The sequence below is a fragment of the Microplitis demolitor genome, chromosome 9, assembly GCF_026212275.2.
Source record: "Microplitis demolitor isolate Queensland-Clemson2020A chromosome 9, iyMicDemo2.1a, whole genome shotgun sequence".
Taxonomy (NCBI): Eukaryota; Metazoa; Arthropoda; class Insecta; order Hymenoptera; family Braconidae; genus Microplitis; species Microplitis demolitor.
Window position 1 is genome coordinate 10,248,822 of NC_068553.1, and position 19,678 is coordinate 10,268,499.

At 34.1% G+C, this 19,678-nt stretch overlaps 1 protein-coding gene across 16 annotated transcripts in view; it reads left to right on the top strand.

The window, feature by feature from the left end:
- LOC103572023 (uncharacterized) overlaps positions 1-19,678 on the top strand; it is a 370,788-nt gene that overhangs the window by 179,855 nt on the left and 171,255 nt on the right. For 4 of the 16 annotated variants that reach the window (XR_008404319.1, XM_053742093.1, XM_053742095.1 and 1 more), the window contains exon 3: positions 2,508-2,693. The exons of 11 other annotated variants lie outside the window; for them this stretch is intronic. The gene's annotated coding sequence lies outside the window, so the exon portion shown is untranslated. Of the gene's footprint in view, positions 1-2,507; positions 2,694-3,054; positions 3,214-19,678 lie in introns of those variants that run through there. One more of the 16 variants, XR_008404320.1, reaches the window with a different exon arrangement.

The window sequence follows — 19,678 nt, forward strand, 5'->3', positions numbered from 1 at the left end:
CACGATCTGCAATCGTGACAACAGTTTAAAGTGACGCTTGTTTAGCAAATTTATAATTAAATTCGCCTAAAATCTACCGTTGCAATTTAACGGTTAAATAAGATTAAAGTTGTACTGAGGATTCTTGACTATCTGGATACCACGATAGCCATACTTTTTCGTTAAAAATTTGTTCAGTGATTTTGATCAAGCTAACATTAGGATTGATTGATCCGAATAGCTACTTAAGCTTTATATTGGCAGTGATTTGACAATCGAAATCACTGAAATTTTCTGCCTGAATTTGCCAACAATTTAACGGCAAAAGTTAGTGAGAAAACTTTGTGGTTAATTTTTCTTCGATATATAAATGACTTTTTCGCAAGAAAAATACCCTAATGGCACAGTTTACTTAGCAAGAGTACTTAACAAAAGTTTCCTTGAATTTATTCGTCAAATGTCCGTCAAGATCGGACTTTTCCGTTTTTGATGAAAATTTGTATACACTTCTTGAAGTGAATTAGCATTCTAATTCGGGTAGTAAATGTCCGTCGAATTATATAGCAAGTTGTATACAAATTGTCGTCAAAAACGGAAAAGCCCGACGTTGAAGGACATTTGACGAGAAATTCAAGGAAATTTTTGCCAAGCAAACTGTCCTATTAGGGCAAGTTCTGCTGTTCCAAGTTTTGGTTGGAATATGATTACAGCGTTAACTATAAGTTGACGTCAAACCATAGCCGTAATAAAAATGCAAGTTAAATCAGATAATTGACATCAAGTTCCAGAAAAAAACTTAAAAAGCAAAAGTTATTTTCGATCTGACGAGCGTTGCGAAGAAAAACTCGGATGAACATACAATAAACTTTTTACAATAAACTTGACATCTTATAATCAAAATAATCGATTTAATTTTTTCCAAAACCAGTTTTGAGAATAAAAACAATAGATGAAATGATGGATAATAGTCTTTCCTTAGTTTTTTATTTACTATTTGAATTCCTATTTTTTTTAAGAATTTTTTTTTTAATGCAATCGATTGGTTAAATTTGTAAAATCAAAATGGTAATTATTGATTATTGTAAATAACTGTAATATAATTTTTTTATAAATGAAAAACACTAAATTTTTTAAAATTTTATGTAAATTTATCGCTCACGTGTTTTTCCTTGTTTTTAATGGCGATATCTGAATACATTGCATTCCCTCTTACACTTTTTTCCGTATATACTCTCATTATTTGGACGGTATTACTCTTAACAACGCTTTAGCATAAAATAAATCACAGAAAAATAAAAAAAAAATGTTTACTGTCGAAAATATAGATTTTCTAACGGTTAACTGCCCTAATAGCCATTTTAGCTTGCAATTGACATTCTTGATAGCAACCTTAGCCGTCAGTGAACTACAAGCTACCGACGCATTCTAAAGGCAACTTGAGGAACGTGTTGAGAAACAAGCAGTTACCTTTAAATTGATAGCTAATTATCTGTAAACCACTTGAATTCAATTTGATTACAAGTGTTATACTGTTGGACAATGACGTTACGTTAATTGAAAGTTTCACTTCGAAATGACGGCAAGTTCTTCTGTCAAATTAGATTCAGATGACGGCCATAGGTTTGCATCAACTTGCACGCAAGTATTATCCAGTCGAGGCTTGCCAGAAACTTGTCGTTAATTTAGCCGCAAGTGTTTCACTGCAGAACTTGCTAAGCAATTATATTTAAAGTGGGGCTATTAGGAGATATTTTGAGGTCGAAATTACCTGGAATTTGCTGTTCGAATTTGCCGACGATTCGACAGCCAAAGTTGAAAAGAAAAATTTGCCGTTAACTTTTCCTCAATTTGGAATAACTTTTTACTAGAAAAAAAAGTTGGTAATGTTCATTTTTACCATTCCATAAGATAAGCAAATTGATTCAAATTTCTGGGAGAGTTGGTAACGACTTGTAGTCAACACTTACAAAAGCTGAAAGTTGGCAACAAGTTGTAGTCAACTTAATCGCAACTACTTGACACAAACTTTCTGATCAAAAAGTCTGAATATTACGGAACCTAATACCTATTACCAATTTTGTGAAGAAATTGAAAGAAATTTTCCATCAATCAATGGAATGCCAACGTCTGCCACCAACTTTCTCAGAATGCTGTTGACAACTTGCAATCAATGTATGGAAATGTCAATTCCATATCATTTAACTATATAGAAGTAATACCAAAACAAAATGGGATTGAGGCTACGTTCAATTTTGATGTCAGTGATCAAAATGTGAACATTTGGATTTTCTACCTTCTATTGAAAACATTTAATAACAAAACAAAAACTTTTTTTTTTCATTTTATAAAAAAATCGATGTTCAAAAATCGTATTTTAAAATTTTAACTGATTTCTAATCGAATTGTCGATGTGTCATTGAATGATTGACAAATATCGAATGTTGAATTTGCAGAATCGATTGTTCGATTAATCAATTGTTTGTATGCATCGCTGGTACAGAATAACTTCTTATTTCACAATCTTTTAGGGGCATTAATAATAAGTGTACGTGAAGACTAATGAAACCCAGAGTAGCAGTACAAAGAAAGTAGATCATTTTAAACCACCATCTTTGGTCACAAAGAACGATCTCTAATTGATGTGTTAAATCAAGTACATTATAATTAAATAAATCTTTCAATCTGATTTTTAATTATTTGAATTTCACAGTTAGGTAAGTAATTTCAAATGTATAATATATTTTAATAATCACTTGCATATTTTACAAATAGTTAATTTTTAATGATACTGAGGTTAGCCGGCGTCTGATAATTTTCTGATTTTTTTTTAAAAATGAATTTAAAAATTTTTTTTTTTAAATTGCACCTACAGTGTTTTTATCGTTGTACGTATGCGCGTTTTAGTTATTTTATTTTATTCATTTTTCTTTTTTAATGTCATTGAAAAAATATCCCGAAATAGTTGATTGCCTACTAATTTCAAAATTAAAATTTCATGATGACGAAATCTTTATTATATATTTCACATTTTAATCGCTACGCAACTGTTATTGAGAAATTTCTATTATTTTTCAGATAAGATGTTTTCATTAGTTGAGTTCGACACATCATCTGATGTTGTTGCGTCTCAAAACGTTCCAATACTTAATAATACAGATTCGTGTATTGCAAAATACTGTTACGTCCAGCTCAGATGCTGAACTTTTTATTTATTTTTTTTATTATATTAAATTTTATTTTCTTTTAAAAATTTAGTAGCCGACCAAATTTTACATTCAAACAAATTTATACTGATAAGATATAATGTAATAAAAAAAAAAAAAAAATGCTTTTAAAAGACTTAGGCTTGTTTGTTCTTTCATTCGTTAAAATGCTAGAGCAAACACCTAAATGTAATTTTAATGACTCCTCTGGTCACCATAGAGTAAAAAGGTTCAAAGGCCAGCTGCAATTACTTATCAACAGAAACGCACGTAAAATATTTAAAAAAAAAAATTTAATTTTAGAATGAATTTAAACGCAGTGACTCATTTTTCAAATAAAATAATGGAGTAATCTTATAAGACTTTTCCTTTCTTTTTTTAAGTGCACTTTTGTAGATAACACTTTGGTGTCTACGTAAATGTAAAACAGATGCCAAATCAGATTTCGATGACAGAATAGTCACGAAGAAAATAAATTTGAATTAATAATTTTGCGACGAAAGAATTTTAAGATAAATGTTATGTCGGATGTACAGCAGAAGCAGGCTTTAAGCTCTGACTATAATATGCCAACGGTGTTAAGGATGGCAAATTATGAGCGAAAGTCTCTACCCACTTCAAAATCGTATGTATTTAAATATTGGGTCCTAGTCTTGCGACTAATAGACCGGGGATCGGTGAAATTTTGAATGAGAGTTATAATACTAATTCTTCGATTTTATAGGTTAATATTGAAAGAGAAATTATAAGCAAGATAAATTTCTCACTTACTCGGTTACAGCTTATGTTATGTGTAGAACAATTAAATAGTAGTATGGTCCTTTCCCTTTTCTGTGAACTTTCCTTTTGGTAAACTTTTGCAGCTTTGATTTTCTAAAGTAGAGCGGCTACCAGCCGACTCTAATTTTCTACTATTATGCTTATTATTCAACCGTCCACTTTGGACCCAATTTCACGACTGACTTTCCTAGTTAAAAATTCGGAGTTTCACAGAAAATGAAAAGGCGTTTCTTAACTATTTTGTTCGGGGGAAAATCAGGTCCAATAGAAAATCATCTTGGCCTTGACTTTCCTCCTATTTGTTTTAAGGCCCAATGCTTCGAGGATCGCACCATCCCCTCCGCATTAATCCTAGGCGTGCTCTTTTGCCCTTCCTCTAAATTATCTTTGACTTAAACTTACTATGTATTTGACTATTTATTTACTTATCTATTTATTTATTTATTTATTTATTTAATTCTTTCTTAATCTACTTATTCATTTATTCATCTATTTAATTATTTTATTAATCATTTATTCATTTATCTATTTATTATCTCAGTTCCTTATCTATTTATCTATTTTTTCAATTATTTACTTGATTATCTATTCATTCGTTTAGTTATGTAGTTATTTAATTATCTATTTATTTGTTTAATTATTTAACCATTTATTTCTCTGTTAAGTTCATTTTCCAAGTACTGTTTATTTCTTATTTTATATTCTGATTCTTTTTCATTTAATTTAAAATTTTATTTAAATAAAATACTTCCGTTACTTCCAAAAGTGATCTGGAAAGTTTTACCTTTGGGTCGGAGCATTCCCATGCAGCGGAAACATCAATTTTCTATCTTATTACCACTTTTATGAGATTTCGTAGAAAAACTCTCAAAAATCATGTTCGGCCTTATCGCGGGAGTTATGCAGCTGTCCCCTTTAGAGGACCCCTGCACAGCTCCCACGATCGGTTTTCTCATAACGAAATACTAGAAATAGATTTCTTTAATTTGTTTTTGTTCATTCTCAGAACATTTTAAACTAAACATTTTTTCTTTAATGTTTAAACTTTAAATTTTATCATTGGATATATATATGAGATGAGAATGATCCGACATAACATAAAGAATATTTAAATAAATAATTTTAAAATAAATAATAAGTTGAATAGAAAAATTAGAATCAACGCCATTCAACAATAAAATTTATACAACTTAAATAAAAGGGATATTTAAATAAACAACTTTCAAATAAATGAATTTAAATAAAAGGGAACATTCAAAAGAAATAATTTTAATGAAATACCTTCTAATAAAAAAAATATTCAAATAAATAAATTGTTAATTTCTGCAAATAAAATGTGTAAGAATGATGTAACAATTATAATTAAATTTAAATCATTGTTATAAATAAAATATTGTACAGAATAGTGTATGTGCGGTTGCGCATGCATATAGACCTGCATCGGGGCATGCGTTTACTATTTTCTCCAAAGAAAAATCACAGGAAAAGGAAAAAGACCCAAAGGAACTGTGTTCCAATTGGACACCGTTTTTCCCCAAATGATAAACGGAATAAAACAAAGAAAAACACATAAAAAGGGCCGTAAAATCAAAAATAATTAGTCTCAGTTTAGTCTCAGTTCTCGGTTCCGGGTCAGTAAGGATGAGAAAATTCAAATACAAGTGTTCTCACTTACGCACTAGTTCCGCACAATTTTTTTTTATTATTACAAGTGTTCTCACACTTCAGTTTTAATTTATTGTACAAGTGTCCTTACCCTTAATTTTATTAATTATTTAACTAGAATTTAGTTAAATATTGTATCAGTTAGTGTTTAAATAGTTTAAAAACATCAAATTAACGTCAAAACAAATTGTAACTGCGAATAATACCGTAAAATCAGTGAAATCAGAATTATCATAATCCCGTCTCCACAAATTCAGGATCCGTAATCTTTAATATCTTTAAGTTTATGTTCTGTCAAAATACAGAATTATTTTCAACACACGGAAATATTATAAAAAGTTGTATTTTATTCAGAATTTTATAGTCGTCTCTAGTATTTGAAATGGATTTCATCGTAATAGCTTTATTGTAAGTTAGAGTCGGCTGACTAGCCACCCAATACTTTTATAAAATAATATTAAGTTTTATTGTATTCACATTATCAAAATTTTCAAATGTATAATATAAAGTAATTTAATTTCTAGATCTAAAATTTTTTGTTTCAAAACGAACCTTCCAGATAATTAGTGTGATCCCGGTCTATTGGTCGAAAGACTAGGGCCGAACATAAAAATGATAATAATTTGACCAAATATCACGGTACAAAATACTTTTTGGACATAATAGTACCAAGGAAAAAAATTATAATGTCGTCTTATATTAGCAGCAAGTAGGTTATATGTAATTAAATTTAAATAATCTATGGATATAACAAAATAAAAACAATTGAGAATCTGCAAGAAATAGAACAAAAATTAACAATTAATATTTCATAATTTAATTTTCATCAGTTTTTGTCCATTAAGATAGAATATTTGAATATTAAAGAAAACTTGCATCCCAAAAGAAAATTATTCTATTGATATCCAAAAAATATCTTCATTCATTTATATGTTGAATTTTTTAAGCTTATGTTTCAATTTCACGCGCAATTTCATCTCAAATCATAATGTAAAAAAAAATTTATTTATGGTTAAAACTTAGTGCAAATAATTTATTCTATGAACTCACGGAAAGAAATGTTTCGCGGATACCACTATGCTCTATGGTTTATTCGATTATACTGTATGGTAGCAAGGATTTTTTCGTTCCTTTACAAATTATAAGGCAAAAGTCCCTATTATTGATACTATAAGAATGTCTGTGATTGTTTGAATTTTTTTATCGTATTCAAAATTAATATAATCAACTTTTTTTGCATTGAACGATTTAATTGATGTCTCAATTAAAACGTTTAATGAACAGGAGGAATGTAGGTAATATTGAGAGGGTAAAGTCGTATCAGAGCCAACTATTGAGATACCATGGTCCTCATGGTTCAAATAAATTATAAATACTAAAATTAAAAACGACAAATACGATAATTACAATTAAAAATTCATCTAGGATACAGTTTTATTTTTTTATAAATTCGACGACACTATTTTTGTTTCGACCGTTTTTTATTCAATGTTTTCCCATGAAAAAAAAATGATATATAATAAGATATAATCATGTATAATCATATGAAATTATATATAATTTTATGTAATTATATATTAATATATATAATTATATAAATTTATGTATAGTCTTATATTACTGTATATATTTATATATAATTATATTAATCTTCCTAATTTCATTATATATAAATACTAGCCGTTACCCGCCCGCTTCACTGGGCATTTTGTAATGTTAGATTACTCTACTTAGAGTTGCCACCTCTCCAGTTTTGATCGGTACACTCCCGAAATCGCGCAATGTCTCCTGACTCCCGATTTGAAAATAAAATCTCCCAAATTCCGTAAATATAATTTTTGTTCAACAGAATTAATTGATTTTTCTATGATGTCTATCATACTAATGTTGTAAGTTATTCAACAATCTAGGCAAAAAATAAAACTTGTTTTACGCTCGCTTCACCTAATTTTCTTTTCAAGTTATCTATTTTCTTATAAGATCTCGACTTTTTCGACTTTAATTAAATTTTTCTCAACTTCTTGAGCTTTTCTGTTAATTTTTAATTTTTTACTTTTCTGTTAATTTTTACTTTTTTGACCAAGTCGAAAAAAAGTTAATTATTTGCCTTACTTTGACTTGTTAAACCAAGTTAAAAGCAAAATTTATTTGTTAGTGTAAAATGTGTTTTTCATATTTCACCTCAGATTTTACGTTTTCACCTTATAATTTAATTTAAATAAGTCGAAACCAAGTCAATTTCGACTTGATTTAAACTTTTTCGTCGTAAATTGTGACTAAGGCAAAAACTCAATGTATTTCATACTTCAGTAAAAAAAAGTCAAGTTTGTCTTCCTTCATTAGAAAAAAACCATTCAAAACGATTCAATGTTACTACTATATAGATATACATTTAGCATTGAATAATTCGTTTTGTTGAAAAACGTCTTCAAATTTCGACTTGGTAAACTAAGTTTAAATCAAGTTTTATATTTGAGCCGGGAATCAATTCAACTAAAGATACAAAGATAATAGATAATTTAACATAAAAAATGTTTGAACTTATTCAATTTTATGTATTGTTATCTATTGTGACAAAAAAAAATAATAATGTATCAATTTATTGTTAACCGTTGAGATTTTCTTAGCGAATAATGTATATCCATATATTTCCGGACTGTTTGGAATTTTGAGGTGGCAACCCTAACTCTATATTTTGTTTTGATTACTAATATCAATATCTCAGCATATACCGTTGAAACATCGGTAAATATTCTTATTCTCTGGCACTTTTCTATGTAAAAACAGTTGTAAATAGTAAAACCACACGATAGAGTCAATTGTTAATATGTACTGCGGCTAGCCCCATAACAGTCGGCCCTAACTTTATAATAAGGCAGACGAGGCAGAGGTAGACGAGACATTCCCTTTCCTACGCATGCGCACTACACCGCTTGCCCCACTTCATTGCGGCAAGGAAACACGCATCACTGAACACGCAGTGTTAAAGGAGTAGTCTGCCGGTAGGAAAGCTTTGTATTGAATTGAATTCTCTACGTCGAATGCATTTGGTGGCCTTGAAAAAGGCCGGTTTGGTCTTGAGAAATGCCTCAGTTCAAGCCTTACGCGCTTGAATAGGTTTAGTTATAATCGCTAATAGCCTTGCTCGCTACCTGGACAGTATTCTATTCAGTTAAACTGATCAAGAATGAATGCACTGCAGCAGTTTTTCAGTCTTTCCAGATTTCCTAAGATTTTATTAATTAATTTTACATTTAATAGTATAATTAATACATTTCTTACACATTTAATTTATTTGCGATTCCTGTCCTAAGGACTTAACTCGCATTATCTATTATTTTATTTTATTTTTACAGATATTTTTATATAGTTCCATAAAAAAATAAACATATAGATTTCATTTTGTTTAGGAAAAGTTTTAGAAAAAACCTAATTAGATTTATATTTGGTTTTTATGACTAGAGAACCTTACAAACTACTTACAAATTAAACTGAAAAATACTAGGTCATATACTTATCTATTAGCATTTGTGGCATTTTATATTTATGCCATCGATTTCTAGTAATTTCGCAGCATAAGTTACATAAGATATCTATATTTTTAATTTGAGTCGTGTAGAAATTTGTTGTGTGTCGGTACACAACGTCTTTGATCTTAGGGAGTCCTGTTTGTTTATGAATTTCTTTGATACTCAAGCCTGGTTTGGCATTTCGTGCCATTCGTAAGCATTCGTTTGGTATTCTCTGTAGTCTTTCATAGTTTGTGTTGCTTGTATCGCTCCATATTGGAGACGCATATAGCAATATGGGCCTTATACACATAGTATATATAGTTATTTTATTTTTAGTAGATAATTTTCTATTTTTGTTAATTAGTGAGTATAAGATTGCTATAGCTAATACATACTAATATAATAAACGTGTCGCAAGTACTTTATATAATAGTACTTGCGACATGTTTATTAAATGTTAGCTTAAGATCTAGAGTAATCTCTAAATATTTTGCACCATCAGTTAATTTAAGTATTTGACCATTCATTTGTGTGCTCTCGGGTGGAGATTCCTCTTCGTGCGAGAAAATCATGAGTTTGGTTTTATTAACGTTAATTTCTATTTTCCAATTATCATGTTATTGCTGTAATATATTTATATGTGATTGTAAAGTTCGTAGGATTACATTTCTACACCAGAAAATGGTGAGTACTCTTGGGTCGTCAGCAAATAATGTCAATGTTGTTTTAGGGTGTTTTTGTATATCATTGATGTATAATAGGAATAGCAAGGGCCCAAGTATGGACCCTTGCGGCACACCTGCTTCTATTTTACGTCTCGTGCTAAAGAGATCCCCCACCGAGACCACAAATGGGTGTCCAATTAGATAGCTATTGATAAATTTAATTATATATTTAGGTTTACTATGATTTAATCATTTCTATATTAATGCACGTTGCCACACAGTGTTGAACGCTTTCTCTATGTCTAGAAGAAGCAGTCCAACACTGCGGTTTTGTACTTCGATTCTTCCGAAATCCAAATTGTTCTATGATTAATATTTTTTTTTTCCAATAAAATCTCGTAGTCTGTTATTAATTATTATTTCAAGTATTTTATCGAGAGTACAAAATAAACTGATGGGGCGATAATTCCGGGGAAATAATTTGTCCTTTCCTGGCTTATGGAAGGGTAAAAAAATTGCTTTTTTCTATGAGTCAGGAAAGTATGATGTAAAATGAGCGAATAAACTAACTGGATCTGGTTTAGGCGAGGAATGTTAAACAATTGAAAATTACACAGATTTGTCACTAAATAAATTATAGATTTATTTACACTTATTTACACTTAAAATAATGAGAATTATATACAAGAGCGAATGCAACTAGATAAATTATACGCGATAGCGAATGCAACTTAGTTATCTTATTCACGTATAAAATTGCCACGTGGTCAGTAGTGGTTAATTCAATGATAATTAATTAACAATTGATTATTGTCACAAGAACAATTTATTTATTCTCAATAAATAGCAGCCTTGATGTACTGTCTAAATATTGAGAATAATTTAGCGTAGCGATTTTATTTAATATTACACAAGGAAAATAAGCAAAGCGGTTCAAGCACGAGGTTGCACGTAGCAAAGACAAGTAGGATAGCATAATGGTAGCGTCGTTAAATCGTCGAGAAGCTTGGTGTCGACGTGGCAGCCTTGCTGAATATAACGAATTTATCTATTGGCTTAAAAGCGCGCCAACAGGTATCAGTTGATAGCGAGCTCTCTCATAGGCTGACCAATATAAAACGAATTTTGTGATTGGTCAGCTTGTAGCGGGTTCTCAGGACGTCTTGACACGATCCTGAGTTAGAAATTGTATGTGCCGGGCCCAAATAGCGAGTGACCCGGCACTAATCTGACCTTCAGTCAGTAGCGAGCTCGGCTTCTCCCGAACCGAGCGGAAATGCACGAAGCTTGATTTAAATTTATCAAGCTCGTGACTGAACATATGACAATAATAAATAACCGTTAATTATATAAATGAGCTGTACTATTGCCTTCTTGGGCAAATTTTTTAGGACAATATTTTGAATTTTATCGTGGCCAGAAGCTTTCTTTGGCATGGTTAATTTGATAGCTGTCATAATTTCTTTAAATGTAACCAGCGGGACTCATTCGGGTTCTATTTTAAGAGATCTAAGTTCACGGTAGGCATTATTTACAGTTTTTTCAGTTGTAGGGTTACTTAAATCTTCAGTTAATTTGTGTGTGTCCTCGAAAATATCAGCGATCGCACTGGCTTTAGATTCGTCATGCTAAACTAAGCCTGTCTTTAAATGTAAAGTTGGTATCTTATTATTGTTGTTTTTATTTAATTTGACTGCATCTCAGAAGGTATTATCTTTTTCATTCAATGATTTTAATTTTGATTCTATTAGTTTATTTTTATATTTTTTGATTTCATATTTAACTTTATCCATTAGCTGTAAATAATTATTTTTATCTTGTATAAGCCTGGATCGCTAATATTTTCGATGAGCATGATTTCTTAATTCGATTAAGTTTACAAGTTCGGCGGGAAATTTTACAGTGTTATATGTGGTATGGTTGATATGACAGTTTCAACGATTTGATTGGTTGCGATGCCACTCTCAGATCCCCTTCTTTTATACCCGTGGCGTCGGGTTCTAGAATGTTCTCGACGGAGTGGGAGAAATTGGTATCTGCGCTCCAATGAGATGGTTGGTTTTCGAAGAGAAGGGGAAACGTTAAGAGCTGGCTGATGAGAAGTCTTGGTTAAGATTGGAGGGTGTAAAATCTACATCTATTGGTCCTTGGTGTTCTGAGAGCGAGCGGTCTGTCTCCATGGTCCGCGCGAAGTTAATCACGCATGGTATCTTTCCATGGTCTACGTAAAGTTGATGACTTACTTTTGAACATTCCCCCCCACCCCTCAATTCCGCAACCTTGTGAGGAATTCGATTCATCTTGTGATTTATTCTGATGAGGAGAAATCGCCAGTGGAGCGAGCTTGACAATTGGTTGAGTAATAGTTGAGGTGGCTGTTTTGACAGTCACCACTCGACATAGTTCATCACTACCTGGATGGAGCTGAACGACACGAGCGAGAGGCCATTTTGACGGTGGAAGCCGCTCATCGGTGAGAAGTACTAGAGAGCCCACTTTAATGTTGTCATGGGCTTTCTGCCATTTAGAGATTGACTGATGGGCTTGAATACATTCTGTTGACCACCTATCCCAAAATCTTTGAAATCGTTCTTGAATTCTTTGAAAATGAGAAAGCCTTGATTCCGATATAGATGATAACGATGGTTCTGGTATTGTAGTGAGAGCTTCTTCACAATGAAATGTCCTGGAGTTAAGGCTGAGACGTCATCAGGGTCGTCTAAGAGAGCACCGAGAGGTTGTGAATTGAGTACCGCTTCCACTTCTGCGAGAAACGTAGAAAAGTTTTTGAAAGTGAGAAGAGTGTTTGAGATAGTTCGTTGAAGATAATGTTTTACTGACTTGACTGCTGCTTCCCACTTTTCACCCATGAGAGTGAAGGCCTTGAGGAATCCCTCTGCTGAGTAGTCTGACACTGCTTCTAGATGAACTGCTGAAGTGGTAAAACATTCAAAGACTGCAATCCAGCCTTTGAAGCTTTTTGCAACTCTACCTTGAAATGAGATAGGTTTTCAATGAGATAGGACCTGCGTTATCTACTCTAATGTTCTCGAAGACTAGTGGTCTTACTTAAAGATGGCGTTACTTGAGAAGTTCGAAGCGGAGCCATGAGTTGTTGAGCTCAAATCCCACGTATTCGAGCGCACATGAGACATCTTTGAATGAATGACTTTATTGGAGCTCGGCCACCGATCATCCAACAAGTCTTTCTGACATGAGATAAGGTCAGCTGAGTGCCGCCATGGAGAGTTCTTGACTGAGCATCTGCAATAATGAGGTCTGAGAGTTTACTATGTCGAGGTAGATTCGCTGGGTGTTTACCGTCTTCGGGCAGTAGAGAATTCTGAAGACGACCTCCAACTCGTAATATACCAGTATGGTTCACCACTGCGGTCAGCCGAGAGAGAACATGATTCTTGTGAAGCCCCTTACCAGCTTGTATGGCTTTTATTTATGAAGAGAAATATGCTTGTTGAGTTGTCCGAATCCAGAACTGCTTCGCAGCTTCTAAGTCCGCTGGAGTAATTGATGAGATGGCTAGGCTACAATTCGGAATTCTTTTGAACCTTGAGATGGCTCGCTGACAAATTGCAGTGATACTGAGTAATTTAGGGAGACCTTTATTGAAGGATTTGACCTGAGGTAAGTCAATGATATCCCATAAGACTGGTGGAGATGTTACTGCGAGTGAGATGCCAGGTCTTTCTTCTAAATCATCTTCTGGAGATGGTGCTACTGTTGATGACCAGAATTCCGGAGGTTGAGAGAGCCATTGCTTTTCCACTTATCGAGAGGTAAACCACCTGAGAAGCACATGTCGTTCAATTGCGTAGCAATGTTCTTGAGTTACTCTAGAGTCTCTGCACTACCTGAGATGTCATTAACATAACTACCTTTGGGAATTGTATCTACTGCAAGTGGATAATTAGAGCCTTCGTCAGCTACTAATTGCTTTAGTACTCGACAAGCGAGATATGGAGCTGACCGTGTTCCATACGTTACGGTAGTTAATTGATACGCTCCAACATTTGAGTCTTGATACAGCCAGAGGATGCGCTGAAAGTCCCAATCATGTTCTTGAATTTTAATTTGACGAAACATTTTGGCTATGTCCGTGATGAAGATATATTTGTGTTGTCTGATGTAGAGCAACACGTCAAAGATGTCAGATTGAGTCTTTGGGCCAGTATGCATAATGTCATTGAGTGAAACTTGAGATGACGTTTTACTGGATCCATTGAATACTACTCTGAGTTTTGCTGAGGTGCTCTGCTCACGTAATACTCCATGATGAGGGAGATAATACGCATTAGAAGGTTCTGGGGCGTTCAATGGTACAGCAACCATATGTCCAAGGTCTTCGTATTCTTGGAGGAACTTGATGTAGCGCTCCTTAAGAGTTGAATCAGAGTCAAGTCGTTTGAGAAGACGCTGAAGGCATCGCTGTCCTGTGAGTTTTGAATTACCCAGCCGCGGGACGTCTGAATTGAGAGGTAATCGTACAACATAACAACCTGAGTCGTCTCGATAATGCGTTGAACTTAAATGTTCTTCTCATTCTGATTCAGCTTTATTGAAGTGTGTCTCTAATGTGACTGGAACTTCCTCTTGTACCCAGAATTTAGTGAGAGTGTCTTGCAATTACTCATTAGAAGTCAGGTGAAAAGATTATCGAGGCTTTGTCTGAGAGTTAGTGGACGCTTGACCTAGAACAGCCCATCCAAAAATTGTATGCATAGCCATGGGTTTAAATAGACCCCTCATGACCAAACGAGATGATCTGAGAATGCTTCTGAGGTTGTCTGCACCGATGAGGATGTCAATTGATCCTGGTGTTAGAAAGTCTGTATCCGCTAACTCTAAGTTGTTAATATGATGCCATTCTTGATTAGTTACCACTACTGATGGAATGTGAGTGGTAATCCTTGGTAATACATGCGCATTCAAATGCATCTGAGATTGCGAATAAGTGGACTGTAAATTGAGCGTCGCAAGACTTTGAGTTGTTCCAGATGAGGTGCTGCCAACTTCCAGTATTAGAATTGCTGCTGGCTATCTAAGAAGTCTAAACTTATTGACTAGTTTTGATGAAACTAGTGTTAGTTCAGAGCCTGGGTCTAAGGGGACAAGAGCTTGATGGTGAGAGTTATCTGGCAATATGACAACTACTTTGCAAGTAGCCAGTAGCACTGCTGTTCGGGATTGAACTGTTGACACTGGACGAGAAGTCCGTTTTCTACTTGTTTGAGAAGTTAAGTCTTTAATTGACCGAGAAGTCTGCCGTTGTACCGATTGCGAAGTCGGTTCTTGAATTTTTTGAGAAGTCTGTTCTTGATTAACTATTTGAAAAGGCTGAGATACAGTAGTTGGAAAGATGAATTCAGTCTGAGTAGACGCATTACTAGACCCGAAATGAATCTCCCAAGCCTCACGAGTCTTGACGTCCAGCAATTGTACTATGTCGTGCACCAGAAGATCGTCCCAATGATCAGTGGACCAGCCAAGAGCCGTCAGAGCATTTATACACTCTGATACCGTGGTAAGTATGTGATTTAACTCTTTTGCAGATCGTTGCTCCATCCTTGGAAGTGATCTGAGCTTGGCCAGATGAGCAGTCTTGAGAAGCCTTTTGTTTTCATATCTGGTAGTGAGAAGGTCCCAAGCAGAAGCAAATGAGTCGGCAGAGATCTTGAGGTTTGCTACGAGACTGGCCGCGTCTGCATCCAGAATTGCGCATAGATAATGCATTTTTTCCACTGCCGGGATAGATGGATTTTCACCCACAAGTGAAACGAAGAGGTCTTGAAAATGCCGCTATTCAGATAAGTTTCCAGAGAATTTCGGTATAGAGATGCCGGGTAGAGATGGTCGATGATGAGATGCCCTTTGAAAACTCGCATCGGCTAATAGAGCTCCAGCTGGAGGCTCTGTTGCATCTAATTTAGCAATACGAGTAGATAGAGCAGCCTCAGATTGCACGAATCCCTTCATGGTTTGTTCGTACCACTTGTTCTTGAAATAATCGTGCTCTGGAGAGACATCAGATTTTGAGGAGACGAGTTTCTCATGGTCTGCCTCAAACTTCTTCCAGTTGGTCTTCAGCATACTGAGTTTTGCTCTGGCAGTGTGTATGTTAATCGCTGAGATGACGTTCGCCTCGACTTCTGCTGATAGCTCGGAGATGTAGATGAATCTACTCCCTTGTAGCTTCAATTTCCCGCTTGAATTGGCCATGTTGAGATGACGTTAAGATCTCAATTAATCTAAACCCCCCGCAGCACACCGTGCTCCACAATGCGTTGAGCTTAGACTGACCAATCACTTGGAGATGCTCTTGGCCTCTTGACGTTGGCGTGGAGTAATTCAACTTCAATATAAAGCAATCCGGCTCGAAGGACCAGAAAATGTTGAAGGAGTAACCTGCCGGTAGGAAAACGTTGTATTGAATTGAATTCATTACGTTGAATGTATTTGGTGGCCTTGAAAACGGCCGGTTTGGTCTTGAGAAAGACCGTTGGAGAGTTTCTGATATACTGGAGACGACTGTGAGAGAGTTCGATGCTGGTCCTTAAAAGAACCGTTGGTTGTGTTTGAGCAGTCTTACGAAAAGATCCGGAGGTCTCGTTGACTAGCCATGAAAAGAACTAGCACAATTTGAGAGTAAGTTCTAAAAAGAACTGATGTAAGTTGAGAGTGTCTATTGACTAGTCAAGCCTTGCGCGCTTGAATAGGTTTGGTTATAATCGCTGATATCCTTGCTCGCTACCTGGATAGTATTCTTTTCAGTTAGACTGATCAAGAATAAATGCGCTGCCGCTTTGACTTTGACTTTGAGAATTCTCTTTATTTATCATTTTAGGTGTTACATGTTCATTGTTACATAGTTTATGTTTCTTAATCTAAATATTATGTGCCCGTTTGCTCGCAAACTTTACCATATTTGTTGTTAAGTTTTAGTTTTAAGTTTTTATGTTTAATTAGTGTTTGTGTTTTCATTTTTGGGTGAAAAATTTTGTTAAAGAAATCTCTTTAATTTGTTTCGCTTAAATCTAAATTATAGACATCTTACATCTAAGTACTTATCCTAAGTTACATACAAGTTATTTACATAATTACAACGACAAACAATGTGGTAGTTTGTGTTTTATTTTGAAAGGTGCATTATCATGGTTTAATGCACCTATATTTTTAGTTATTTCATGTTGCTTGATACTTATTTCATAGAATTTGGTTGTTTGTTCTAGAATATCGTTCGTTATATCACTTATTTGTAATGTTTCTCTTATGTTAACATTAGTTTCATCCGGCTTAGCCTTACTAATGAATCTTAATATTTTATATTGAACAGTTTGTATTTTTTAAATAAATGTCTCCGCGGCATTACTCCACACTGGGTTAGCATACAGAACTATTGGCTTAATTAGTGCTTTGTATAATGTTAATTTGTTTTTTGTCGATAACTTACTCTTATAATCGATTAATGGGAATATAAGGTTTCTAATTTGCCAAGCTTTATTGCACGCTTGCATTATGTGTAGCTTATGTGATAGTTTCTTATCTAAGATCCTACTTAGATACTTAACTTTAGGTTTAGGATTAATTATTTCATTTTTTATTATAATGTGGAGATCTTTTTAGTCTTCTTGATTTTTTTCTTATGACTAAATATAATAAGCTCAGTCTTTGCTGCATTAACTTTAATTTTCCATCTATCATAATATTTTAAGAAGCGATTGAGCGTGGCCTGGATTTCATCAATTGCATTTTTCTTATTCCACGAGGCCCTATATACAGCTGTATCATCAGCAAGTAGGGCTGTTTCTGTTTCATGATCTATAAGAAGATCTTTGATGTAATAAGAGAAGAGTACGGGTCCAAGGATTGATCACTGGGGAACCCCTGCTGCTATGTGTTGGATACTAGAGGTAACTTTATTTATGGCCACTTTGAATGTTCTATTTTTCAGATAGCTTTGTAAAAGCTTGATGATATAGTAGTAAGTTAGTGAGATACAGCTTGTATATAAAGCCTCTATGCCAGACTGTGTCAAAGGCATTCTCTATGTCAAGGAGTAGCATAGCTGTTGACTTATTAATGTTGAAGTGTGTTGAAATATAATTTGTTATACGAGCCAGCTGATATAGTGCTTCGTGTCTCTCAAAATCCAAATGTTGTTCCCTCATGATGTTATTATTTTCTCTAATTTCGTGATTGTAATAAGAATAATAATTTCAAATAGTTTCCCCAAGGTTGAGAGGAGACTGATAGGCCTATAATTCTCGGGGAATAATCTGTCTTTGCCGGGTTTCGGGAATGCTAAGACATTTGCTTTTTTTCATTCCATAGGAAAATGAGATAGAATCATACAGACGTTAAAAATGTACATCAATTGCACTATGGCTTTTTTTGGGATATTTTTTAAAATAATATTTTGTATGTTGTCAGGTCCCGGTGCTTTTTTGGGTCGTGTTTTTCTGATGTCTTTAATTATCTCGCGAGGATTTGTCAGCTCAATGCTATCGCGGTCTAAGTTAATGTTTGATATGTTTCTGCTTGTGGCGTCGACTAGTTTTTCTGTTTCGTCATCTCCGTCGTTTTTTGTTAAGTGGTGTATCTGTTCGAAGTTATATGCTAGTGCGTTGGCCTTTTTTTCATCGGAAAAAGCCACCCCATGTCGTCTGTGTAGTGTTGGTGTTTTGTTGTCAAGTTTATTAGTAAACGATTTAGCTGTTTTCCAAATCGTATTATCTTTGCCTTTTAAATTTTCGATTTTTTCGTCCCGTTTGTCATTGTTAAATTCGCGTATTTTATTCGTTATTGTGTTTGTCAGTCGGTTTTTTTGTTTTTATATTGTTCTAGTTTAGTTTTTTTAATTTTCGTTTGAGTGTATTTCTATTTCGTATGAGTTGTAGTATATGTTCGGGGAGTTTAGTTTTAACTTCTTGTGAAAGTTTAACAGGGATGGCTTGTTCTTGGGCCTTGTTAATTATTGTTACTAGGCTGTCTATAGTGTTATCTATCACAGAAATTGAGTATATTTTATGCTTAATTTGTAAGTTGGTGTTGATTACGTATCTGAATAGATTCCAGTCCACATTTTTGTAATCTAGATAGTTAGTAGCGTCGTGTCTTATATTGTCTTGATAGTCTAGATTTAAGATAATAGTAAAGTGTTACGTTCTGGCTCTAATTAAATTTAAATAAAATTTTTTTTGGAAATTTTTTTTTTTGAAGTCTCGAATTATTTATTCGCCACGGTGGGCGAATAAACGGTTCGACACTTCTTAGAATTATAATTAAATAATAAATTAATAAATCGTTACTTTGTTGGCGATATTATTTTATTCATCACCAACAATGTAACGGAAATCTCTTGCGATAAGAGAGTCGCCGTGGCTCGCGGATAGTCTAAACAGATGACGACGCATGAGACCCGGGCCACGACGAATCTCTCATAGGAAACCTGAGATGCAACGTTAACACTTTTGATAATGTATAATACCAAGGAAGGACAGAATCAAGGCAGTCGATCACAAGATCTAGTAGAGCTAAGAACTCTACATAAAACTGCTGGCTTGATCCTGTCACTCGGACTTTAAGGCATAAATATATATCCGTACTTTACCAAATACGCACTTCTTATTTTAAACTTTGGGCGCTGCTACCGGCAGCCTAATACTCTCATCTGTTTTGGGCGCTGATACCGGCAGCCTAAGCACTTCCCTTCCGCATCACAAAAATTCATGCCGAGAAGCCGAAGGTCAGGCAAAAAGGCCCAGTTCCGCCGGATCATTCGAACGATCCACGAGGATCTCGGTCGTTCAGTTCACCAACGTTCCCGCCTAGAGATCGTTGCCGAGGAAGTCCTCCTCGA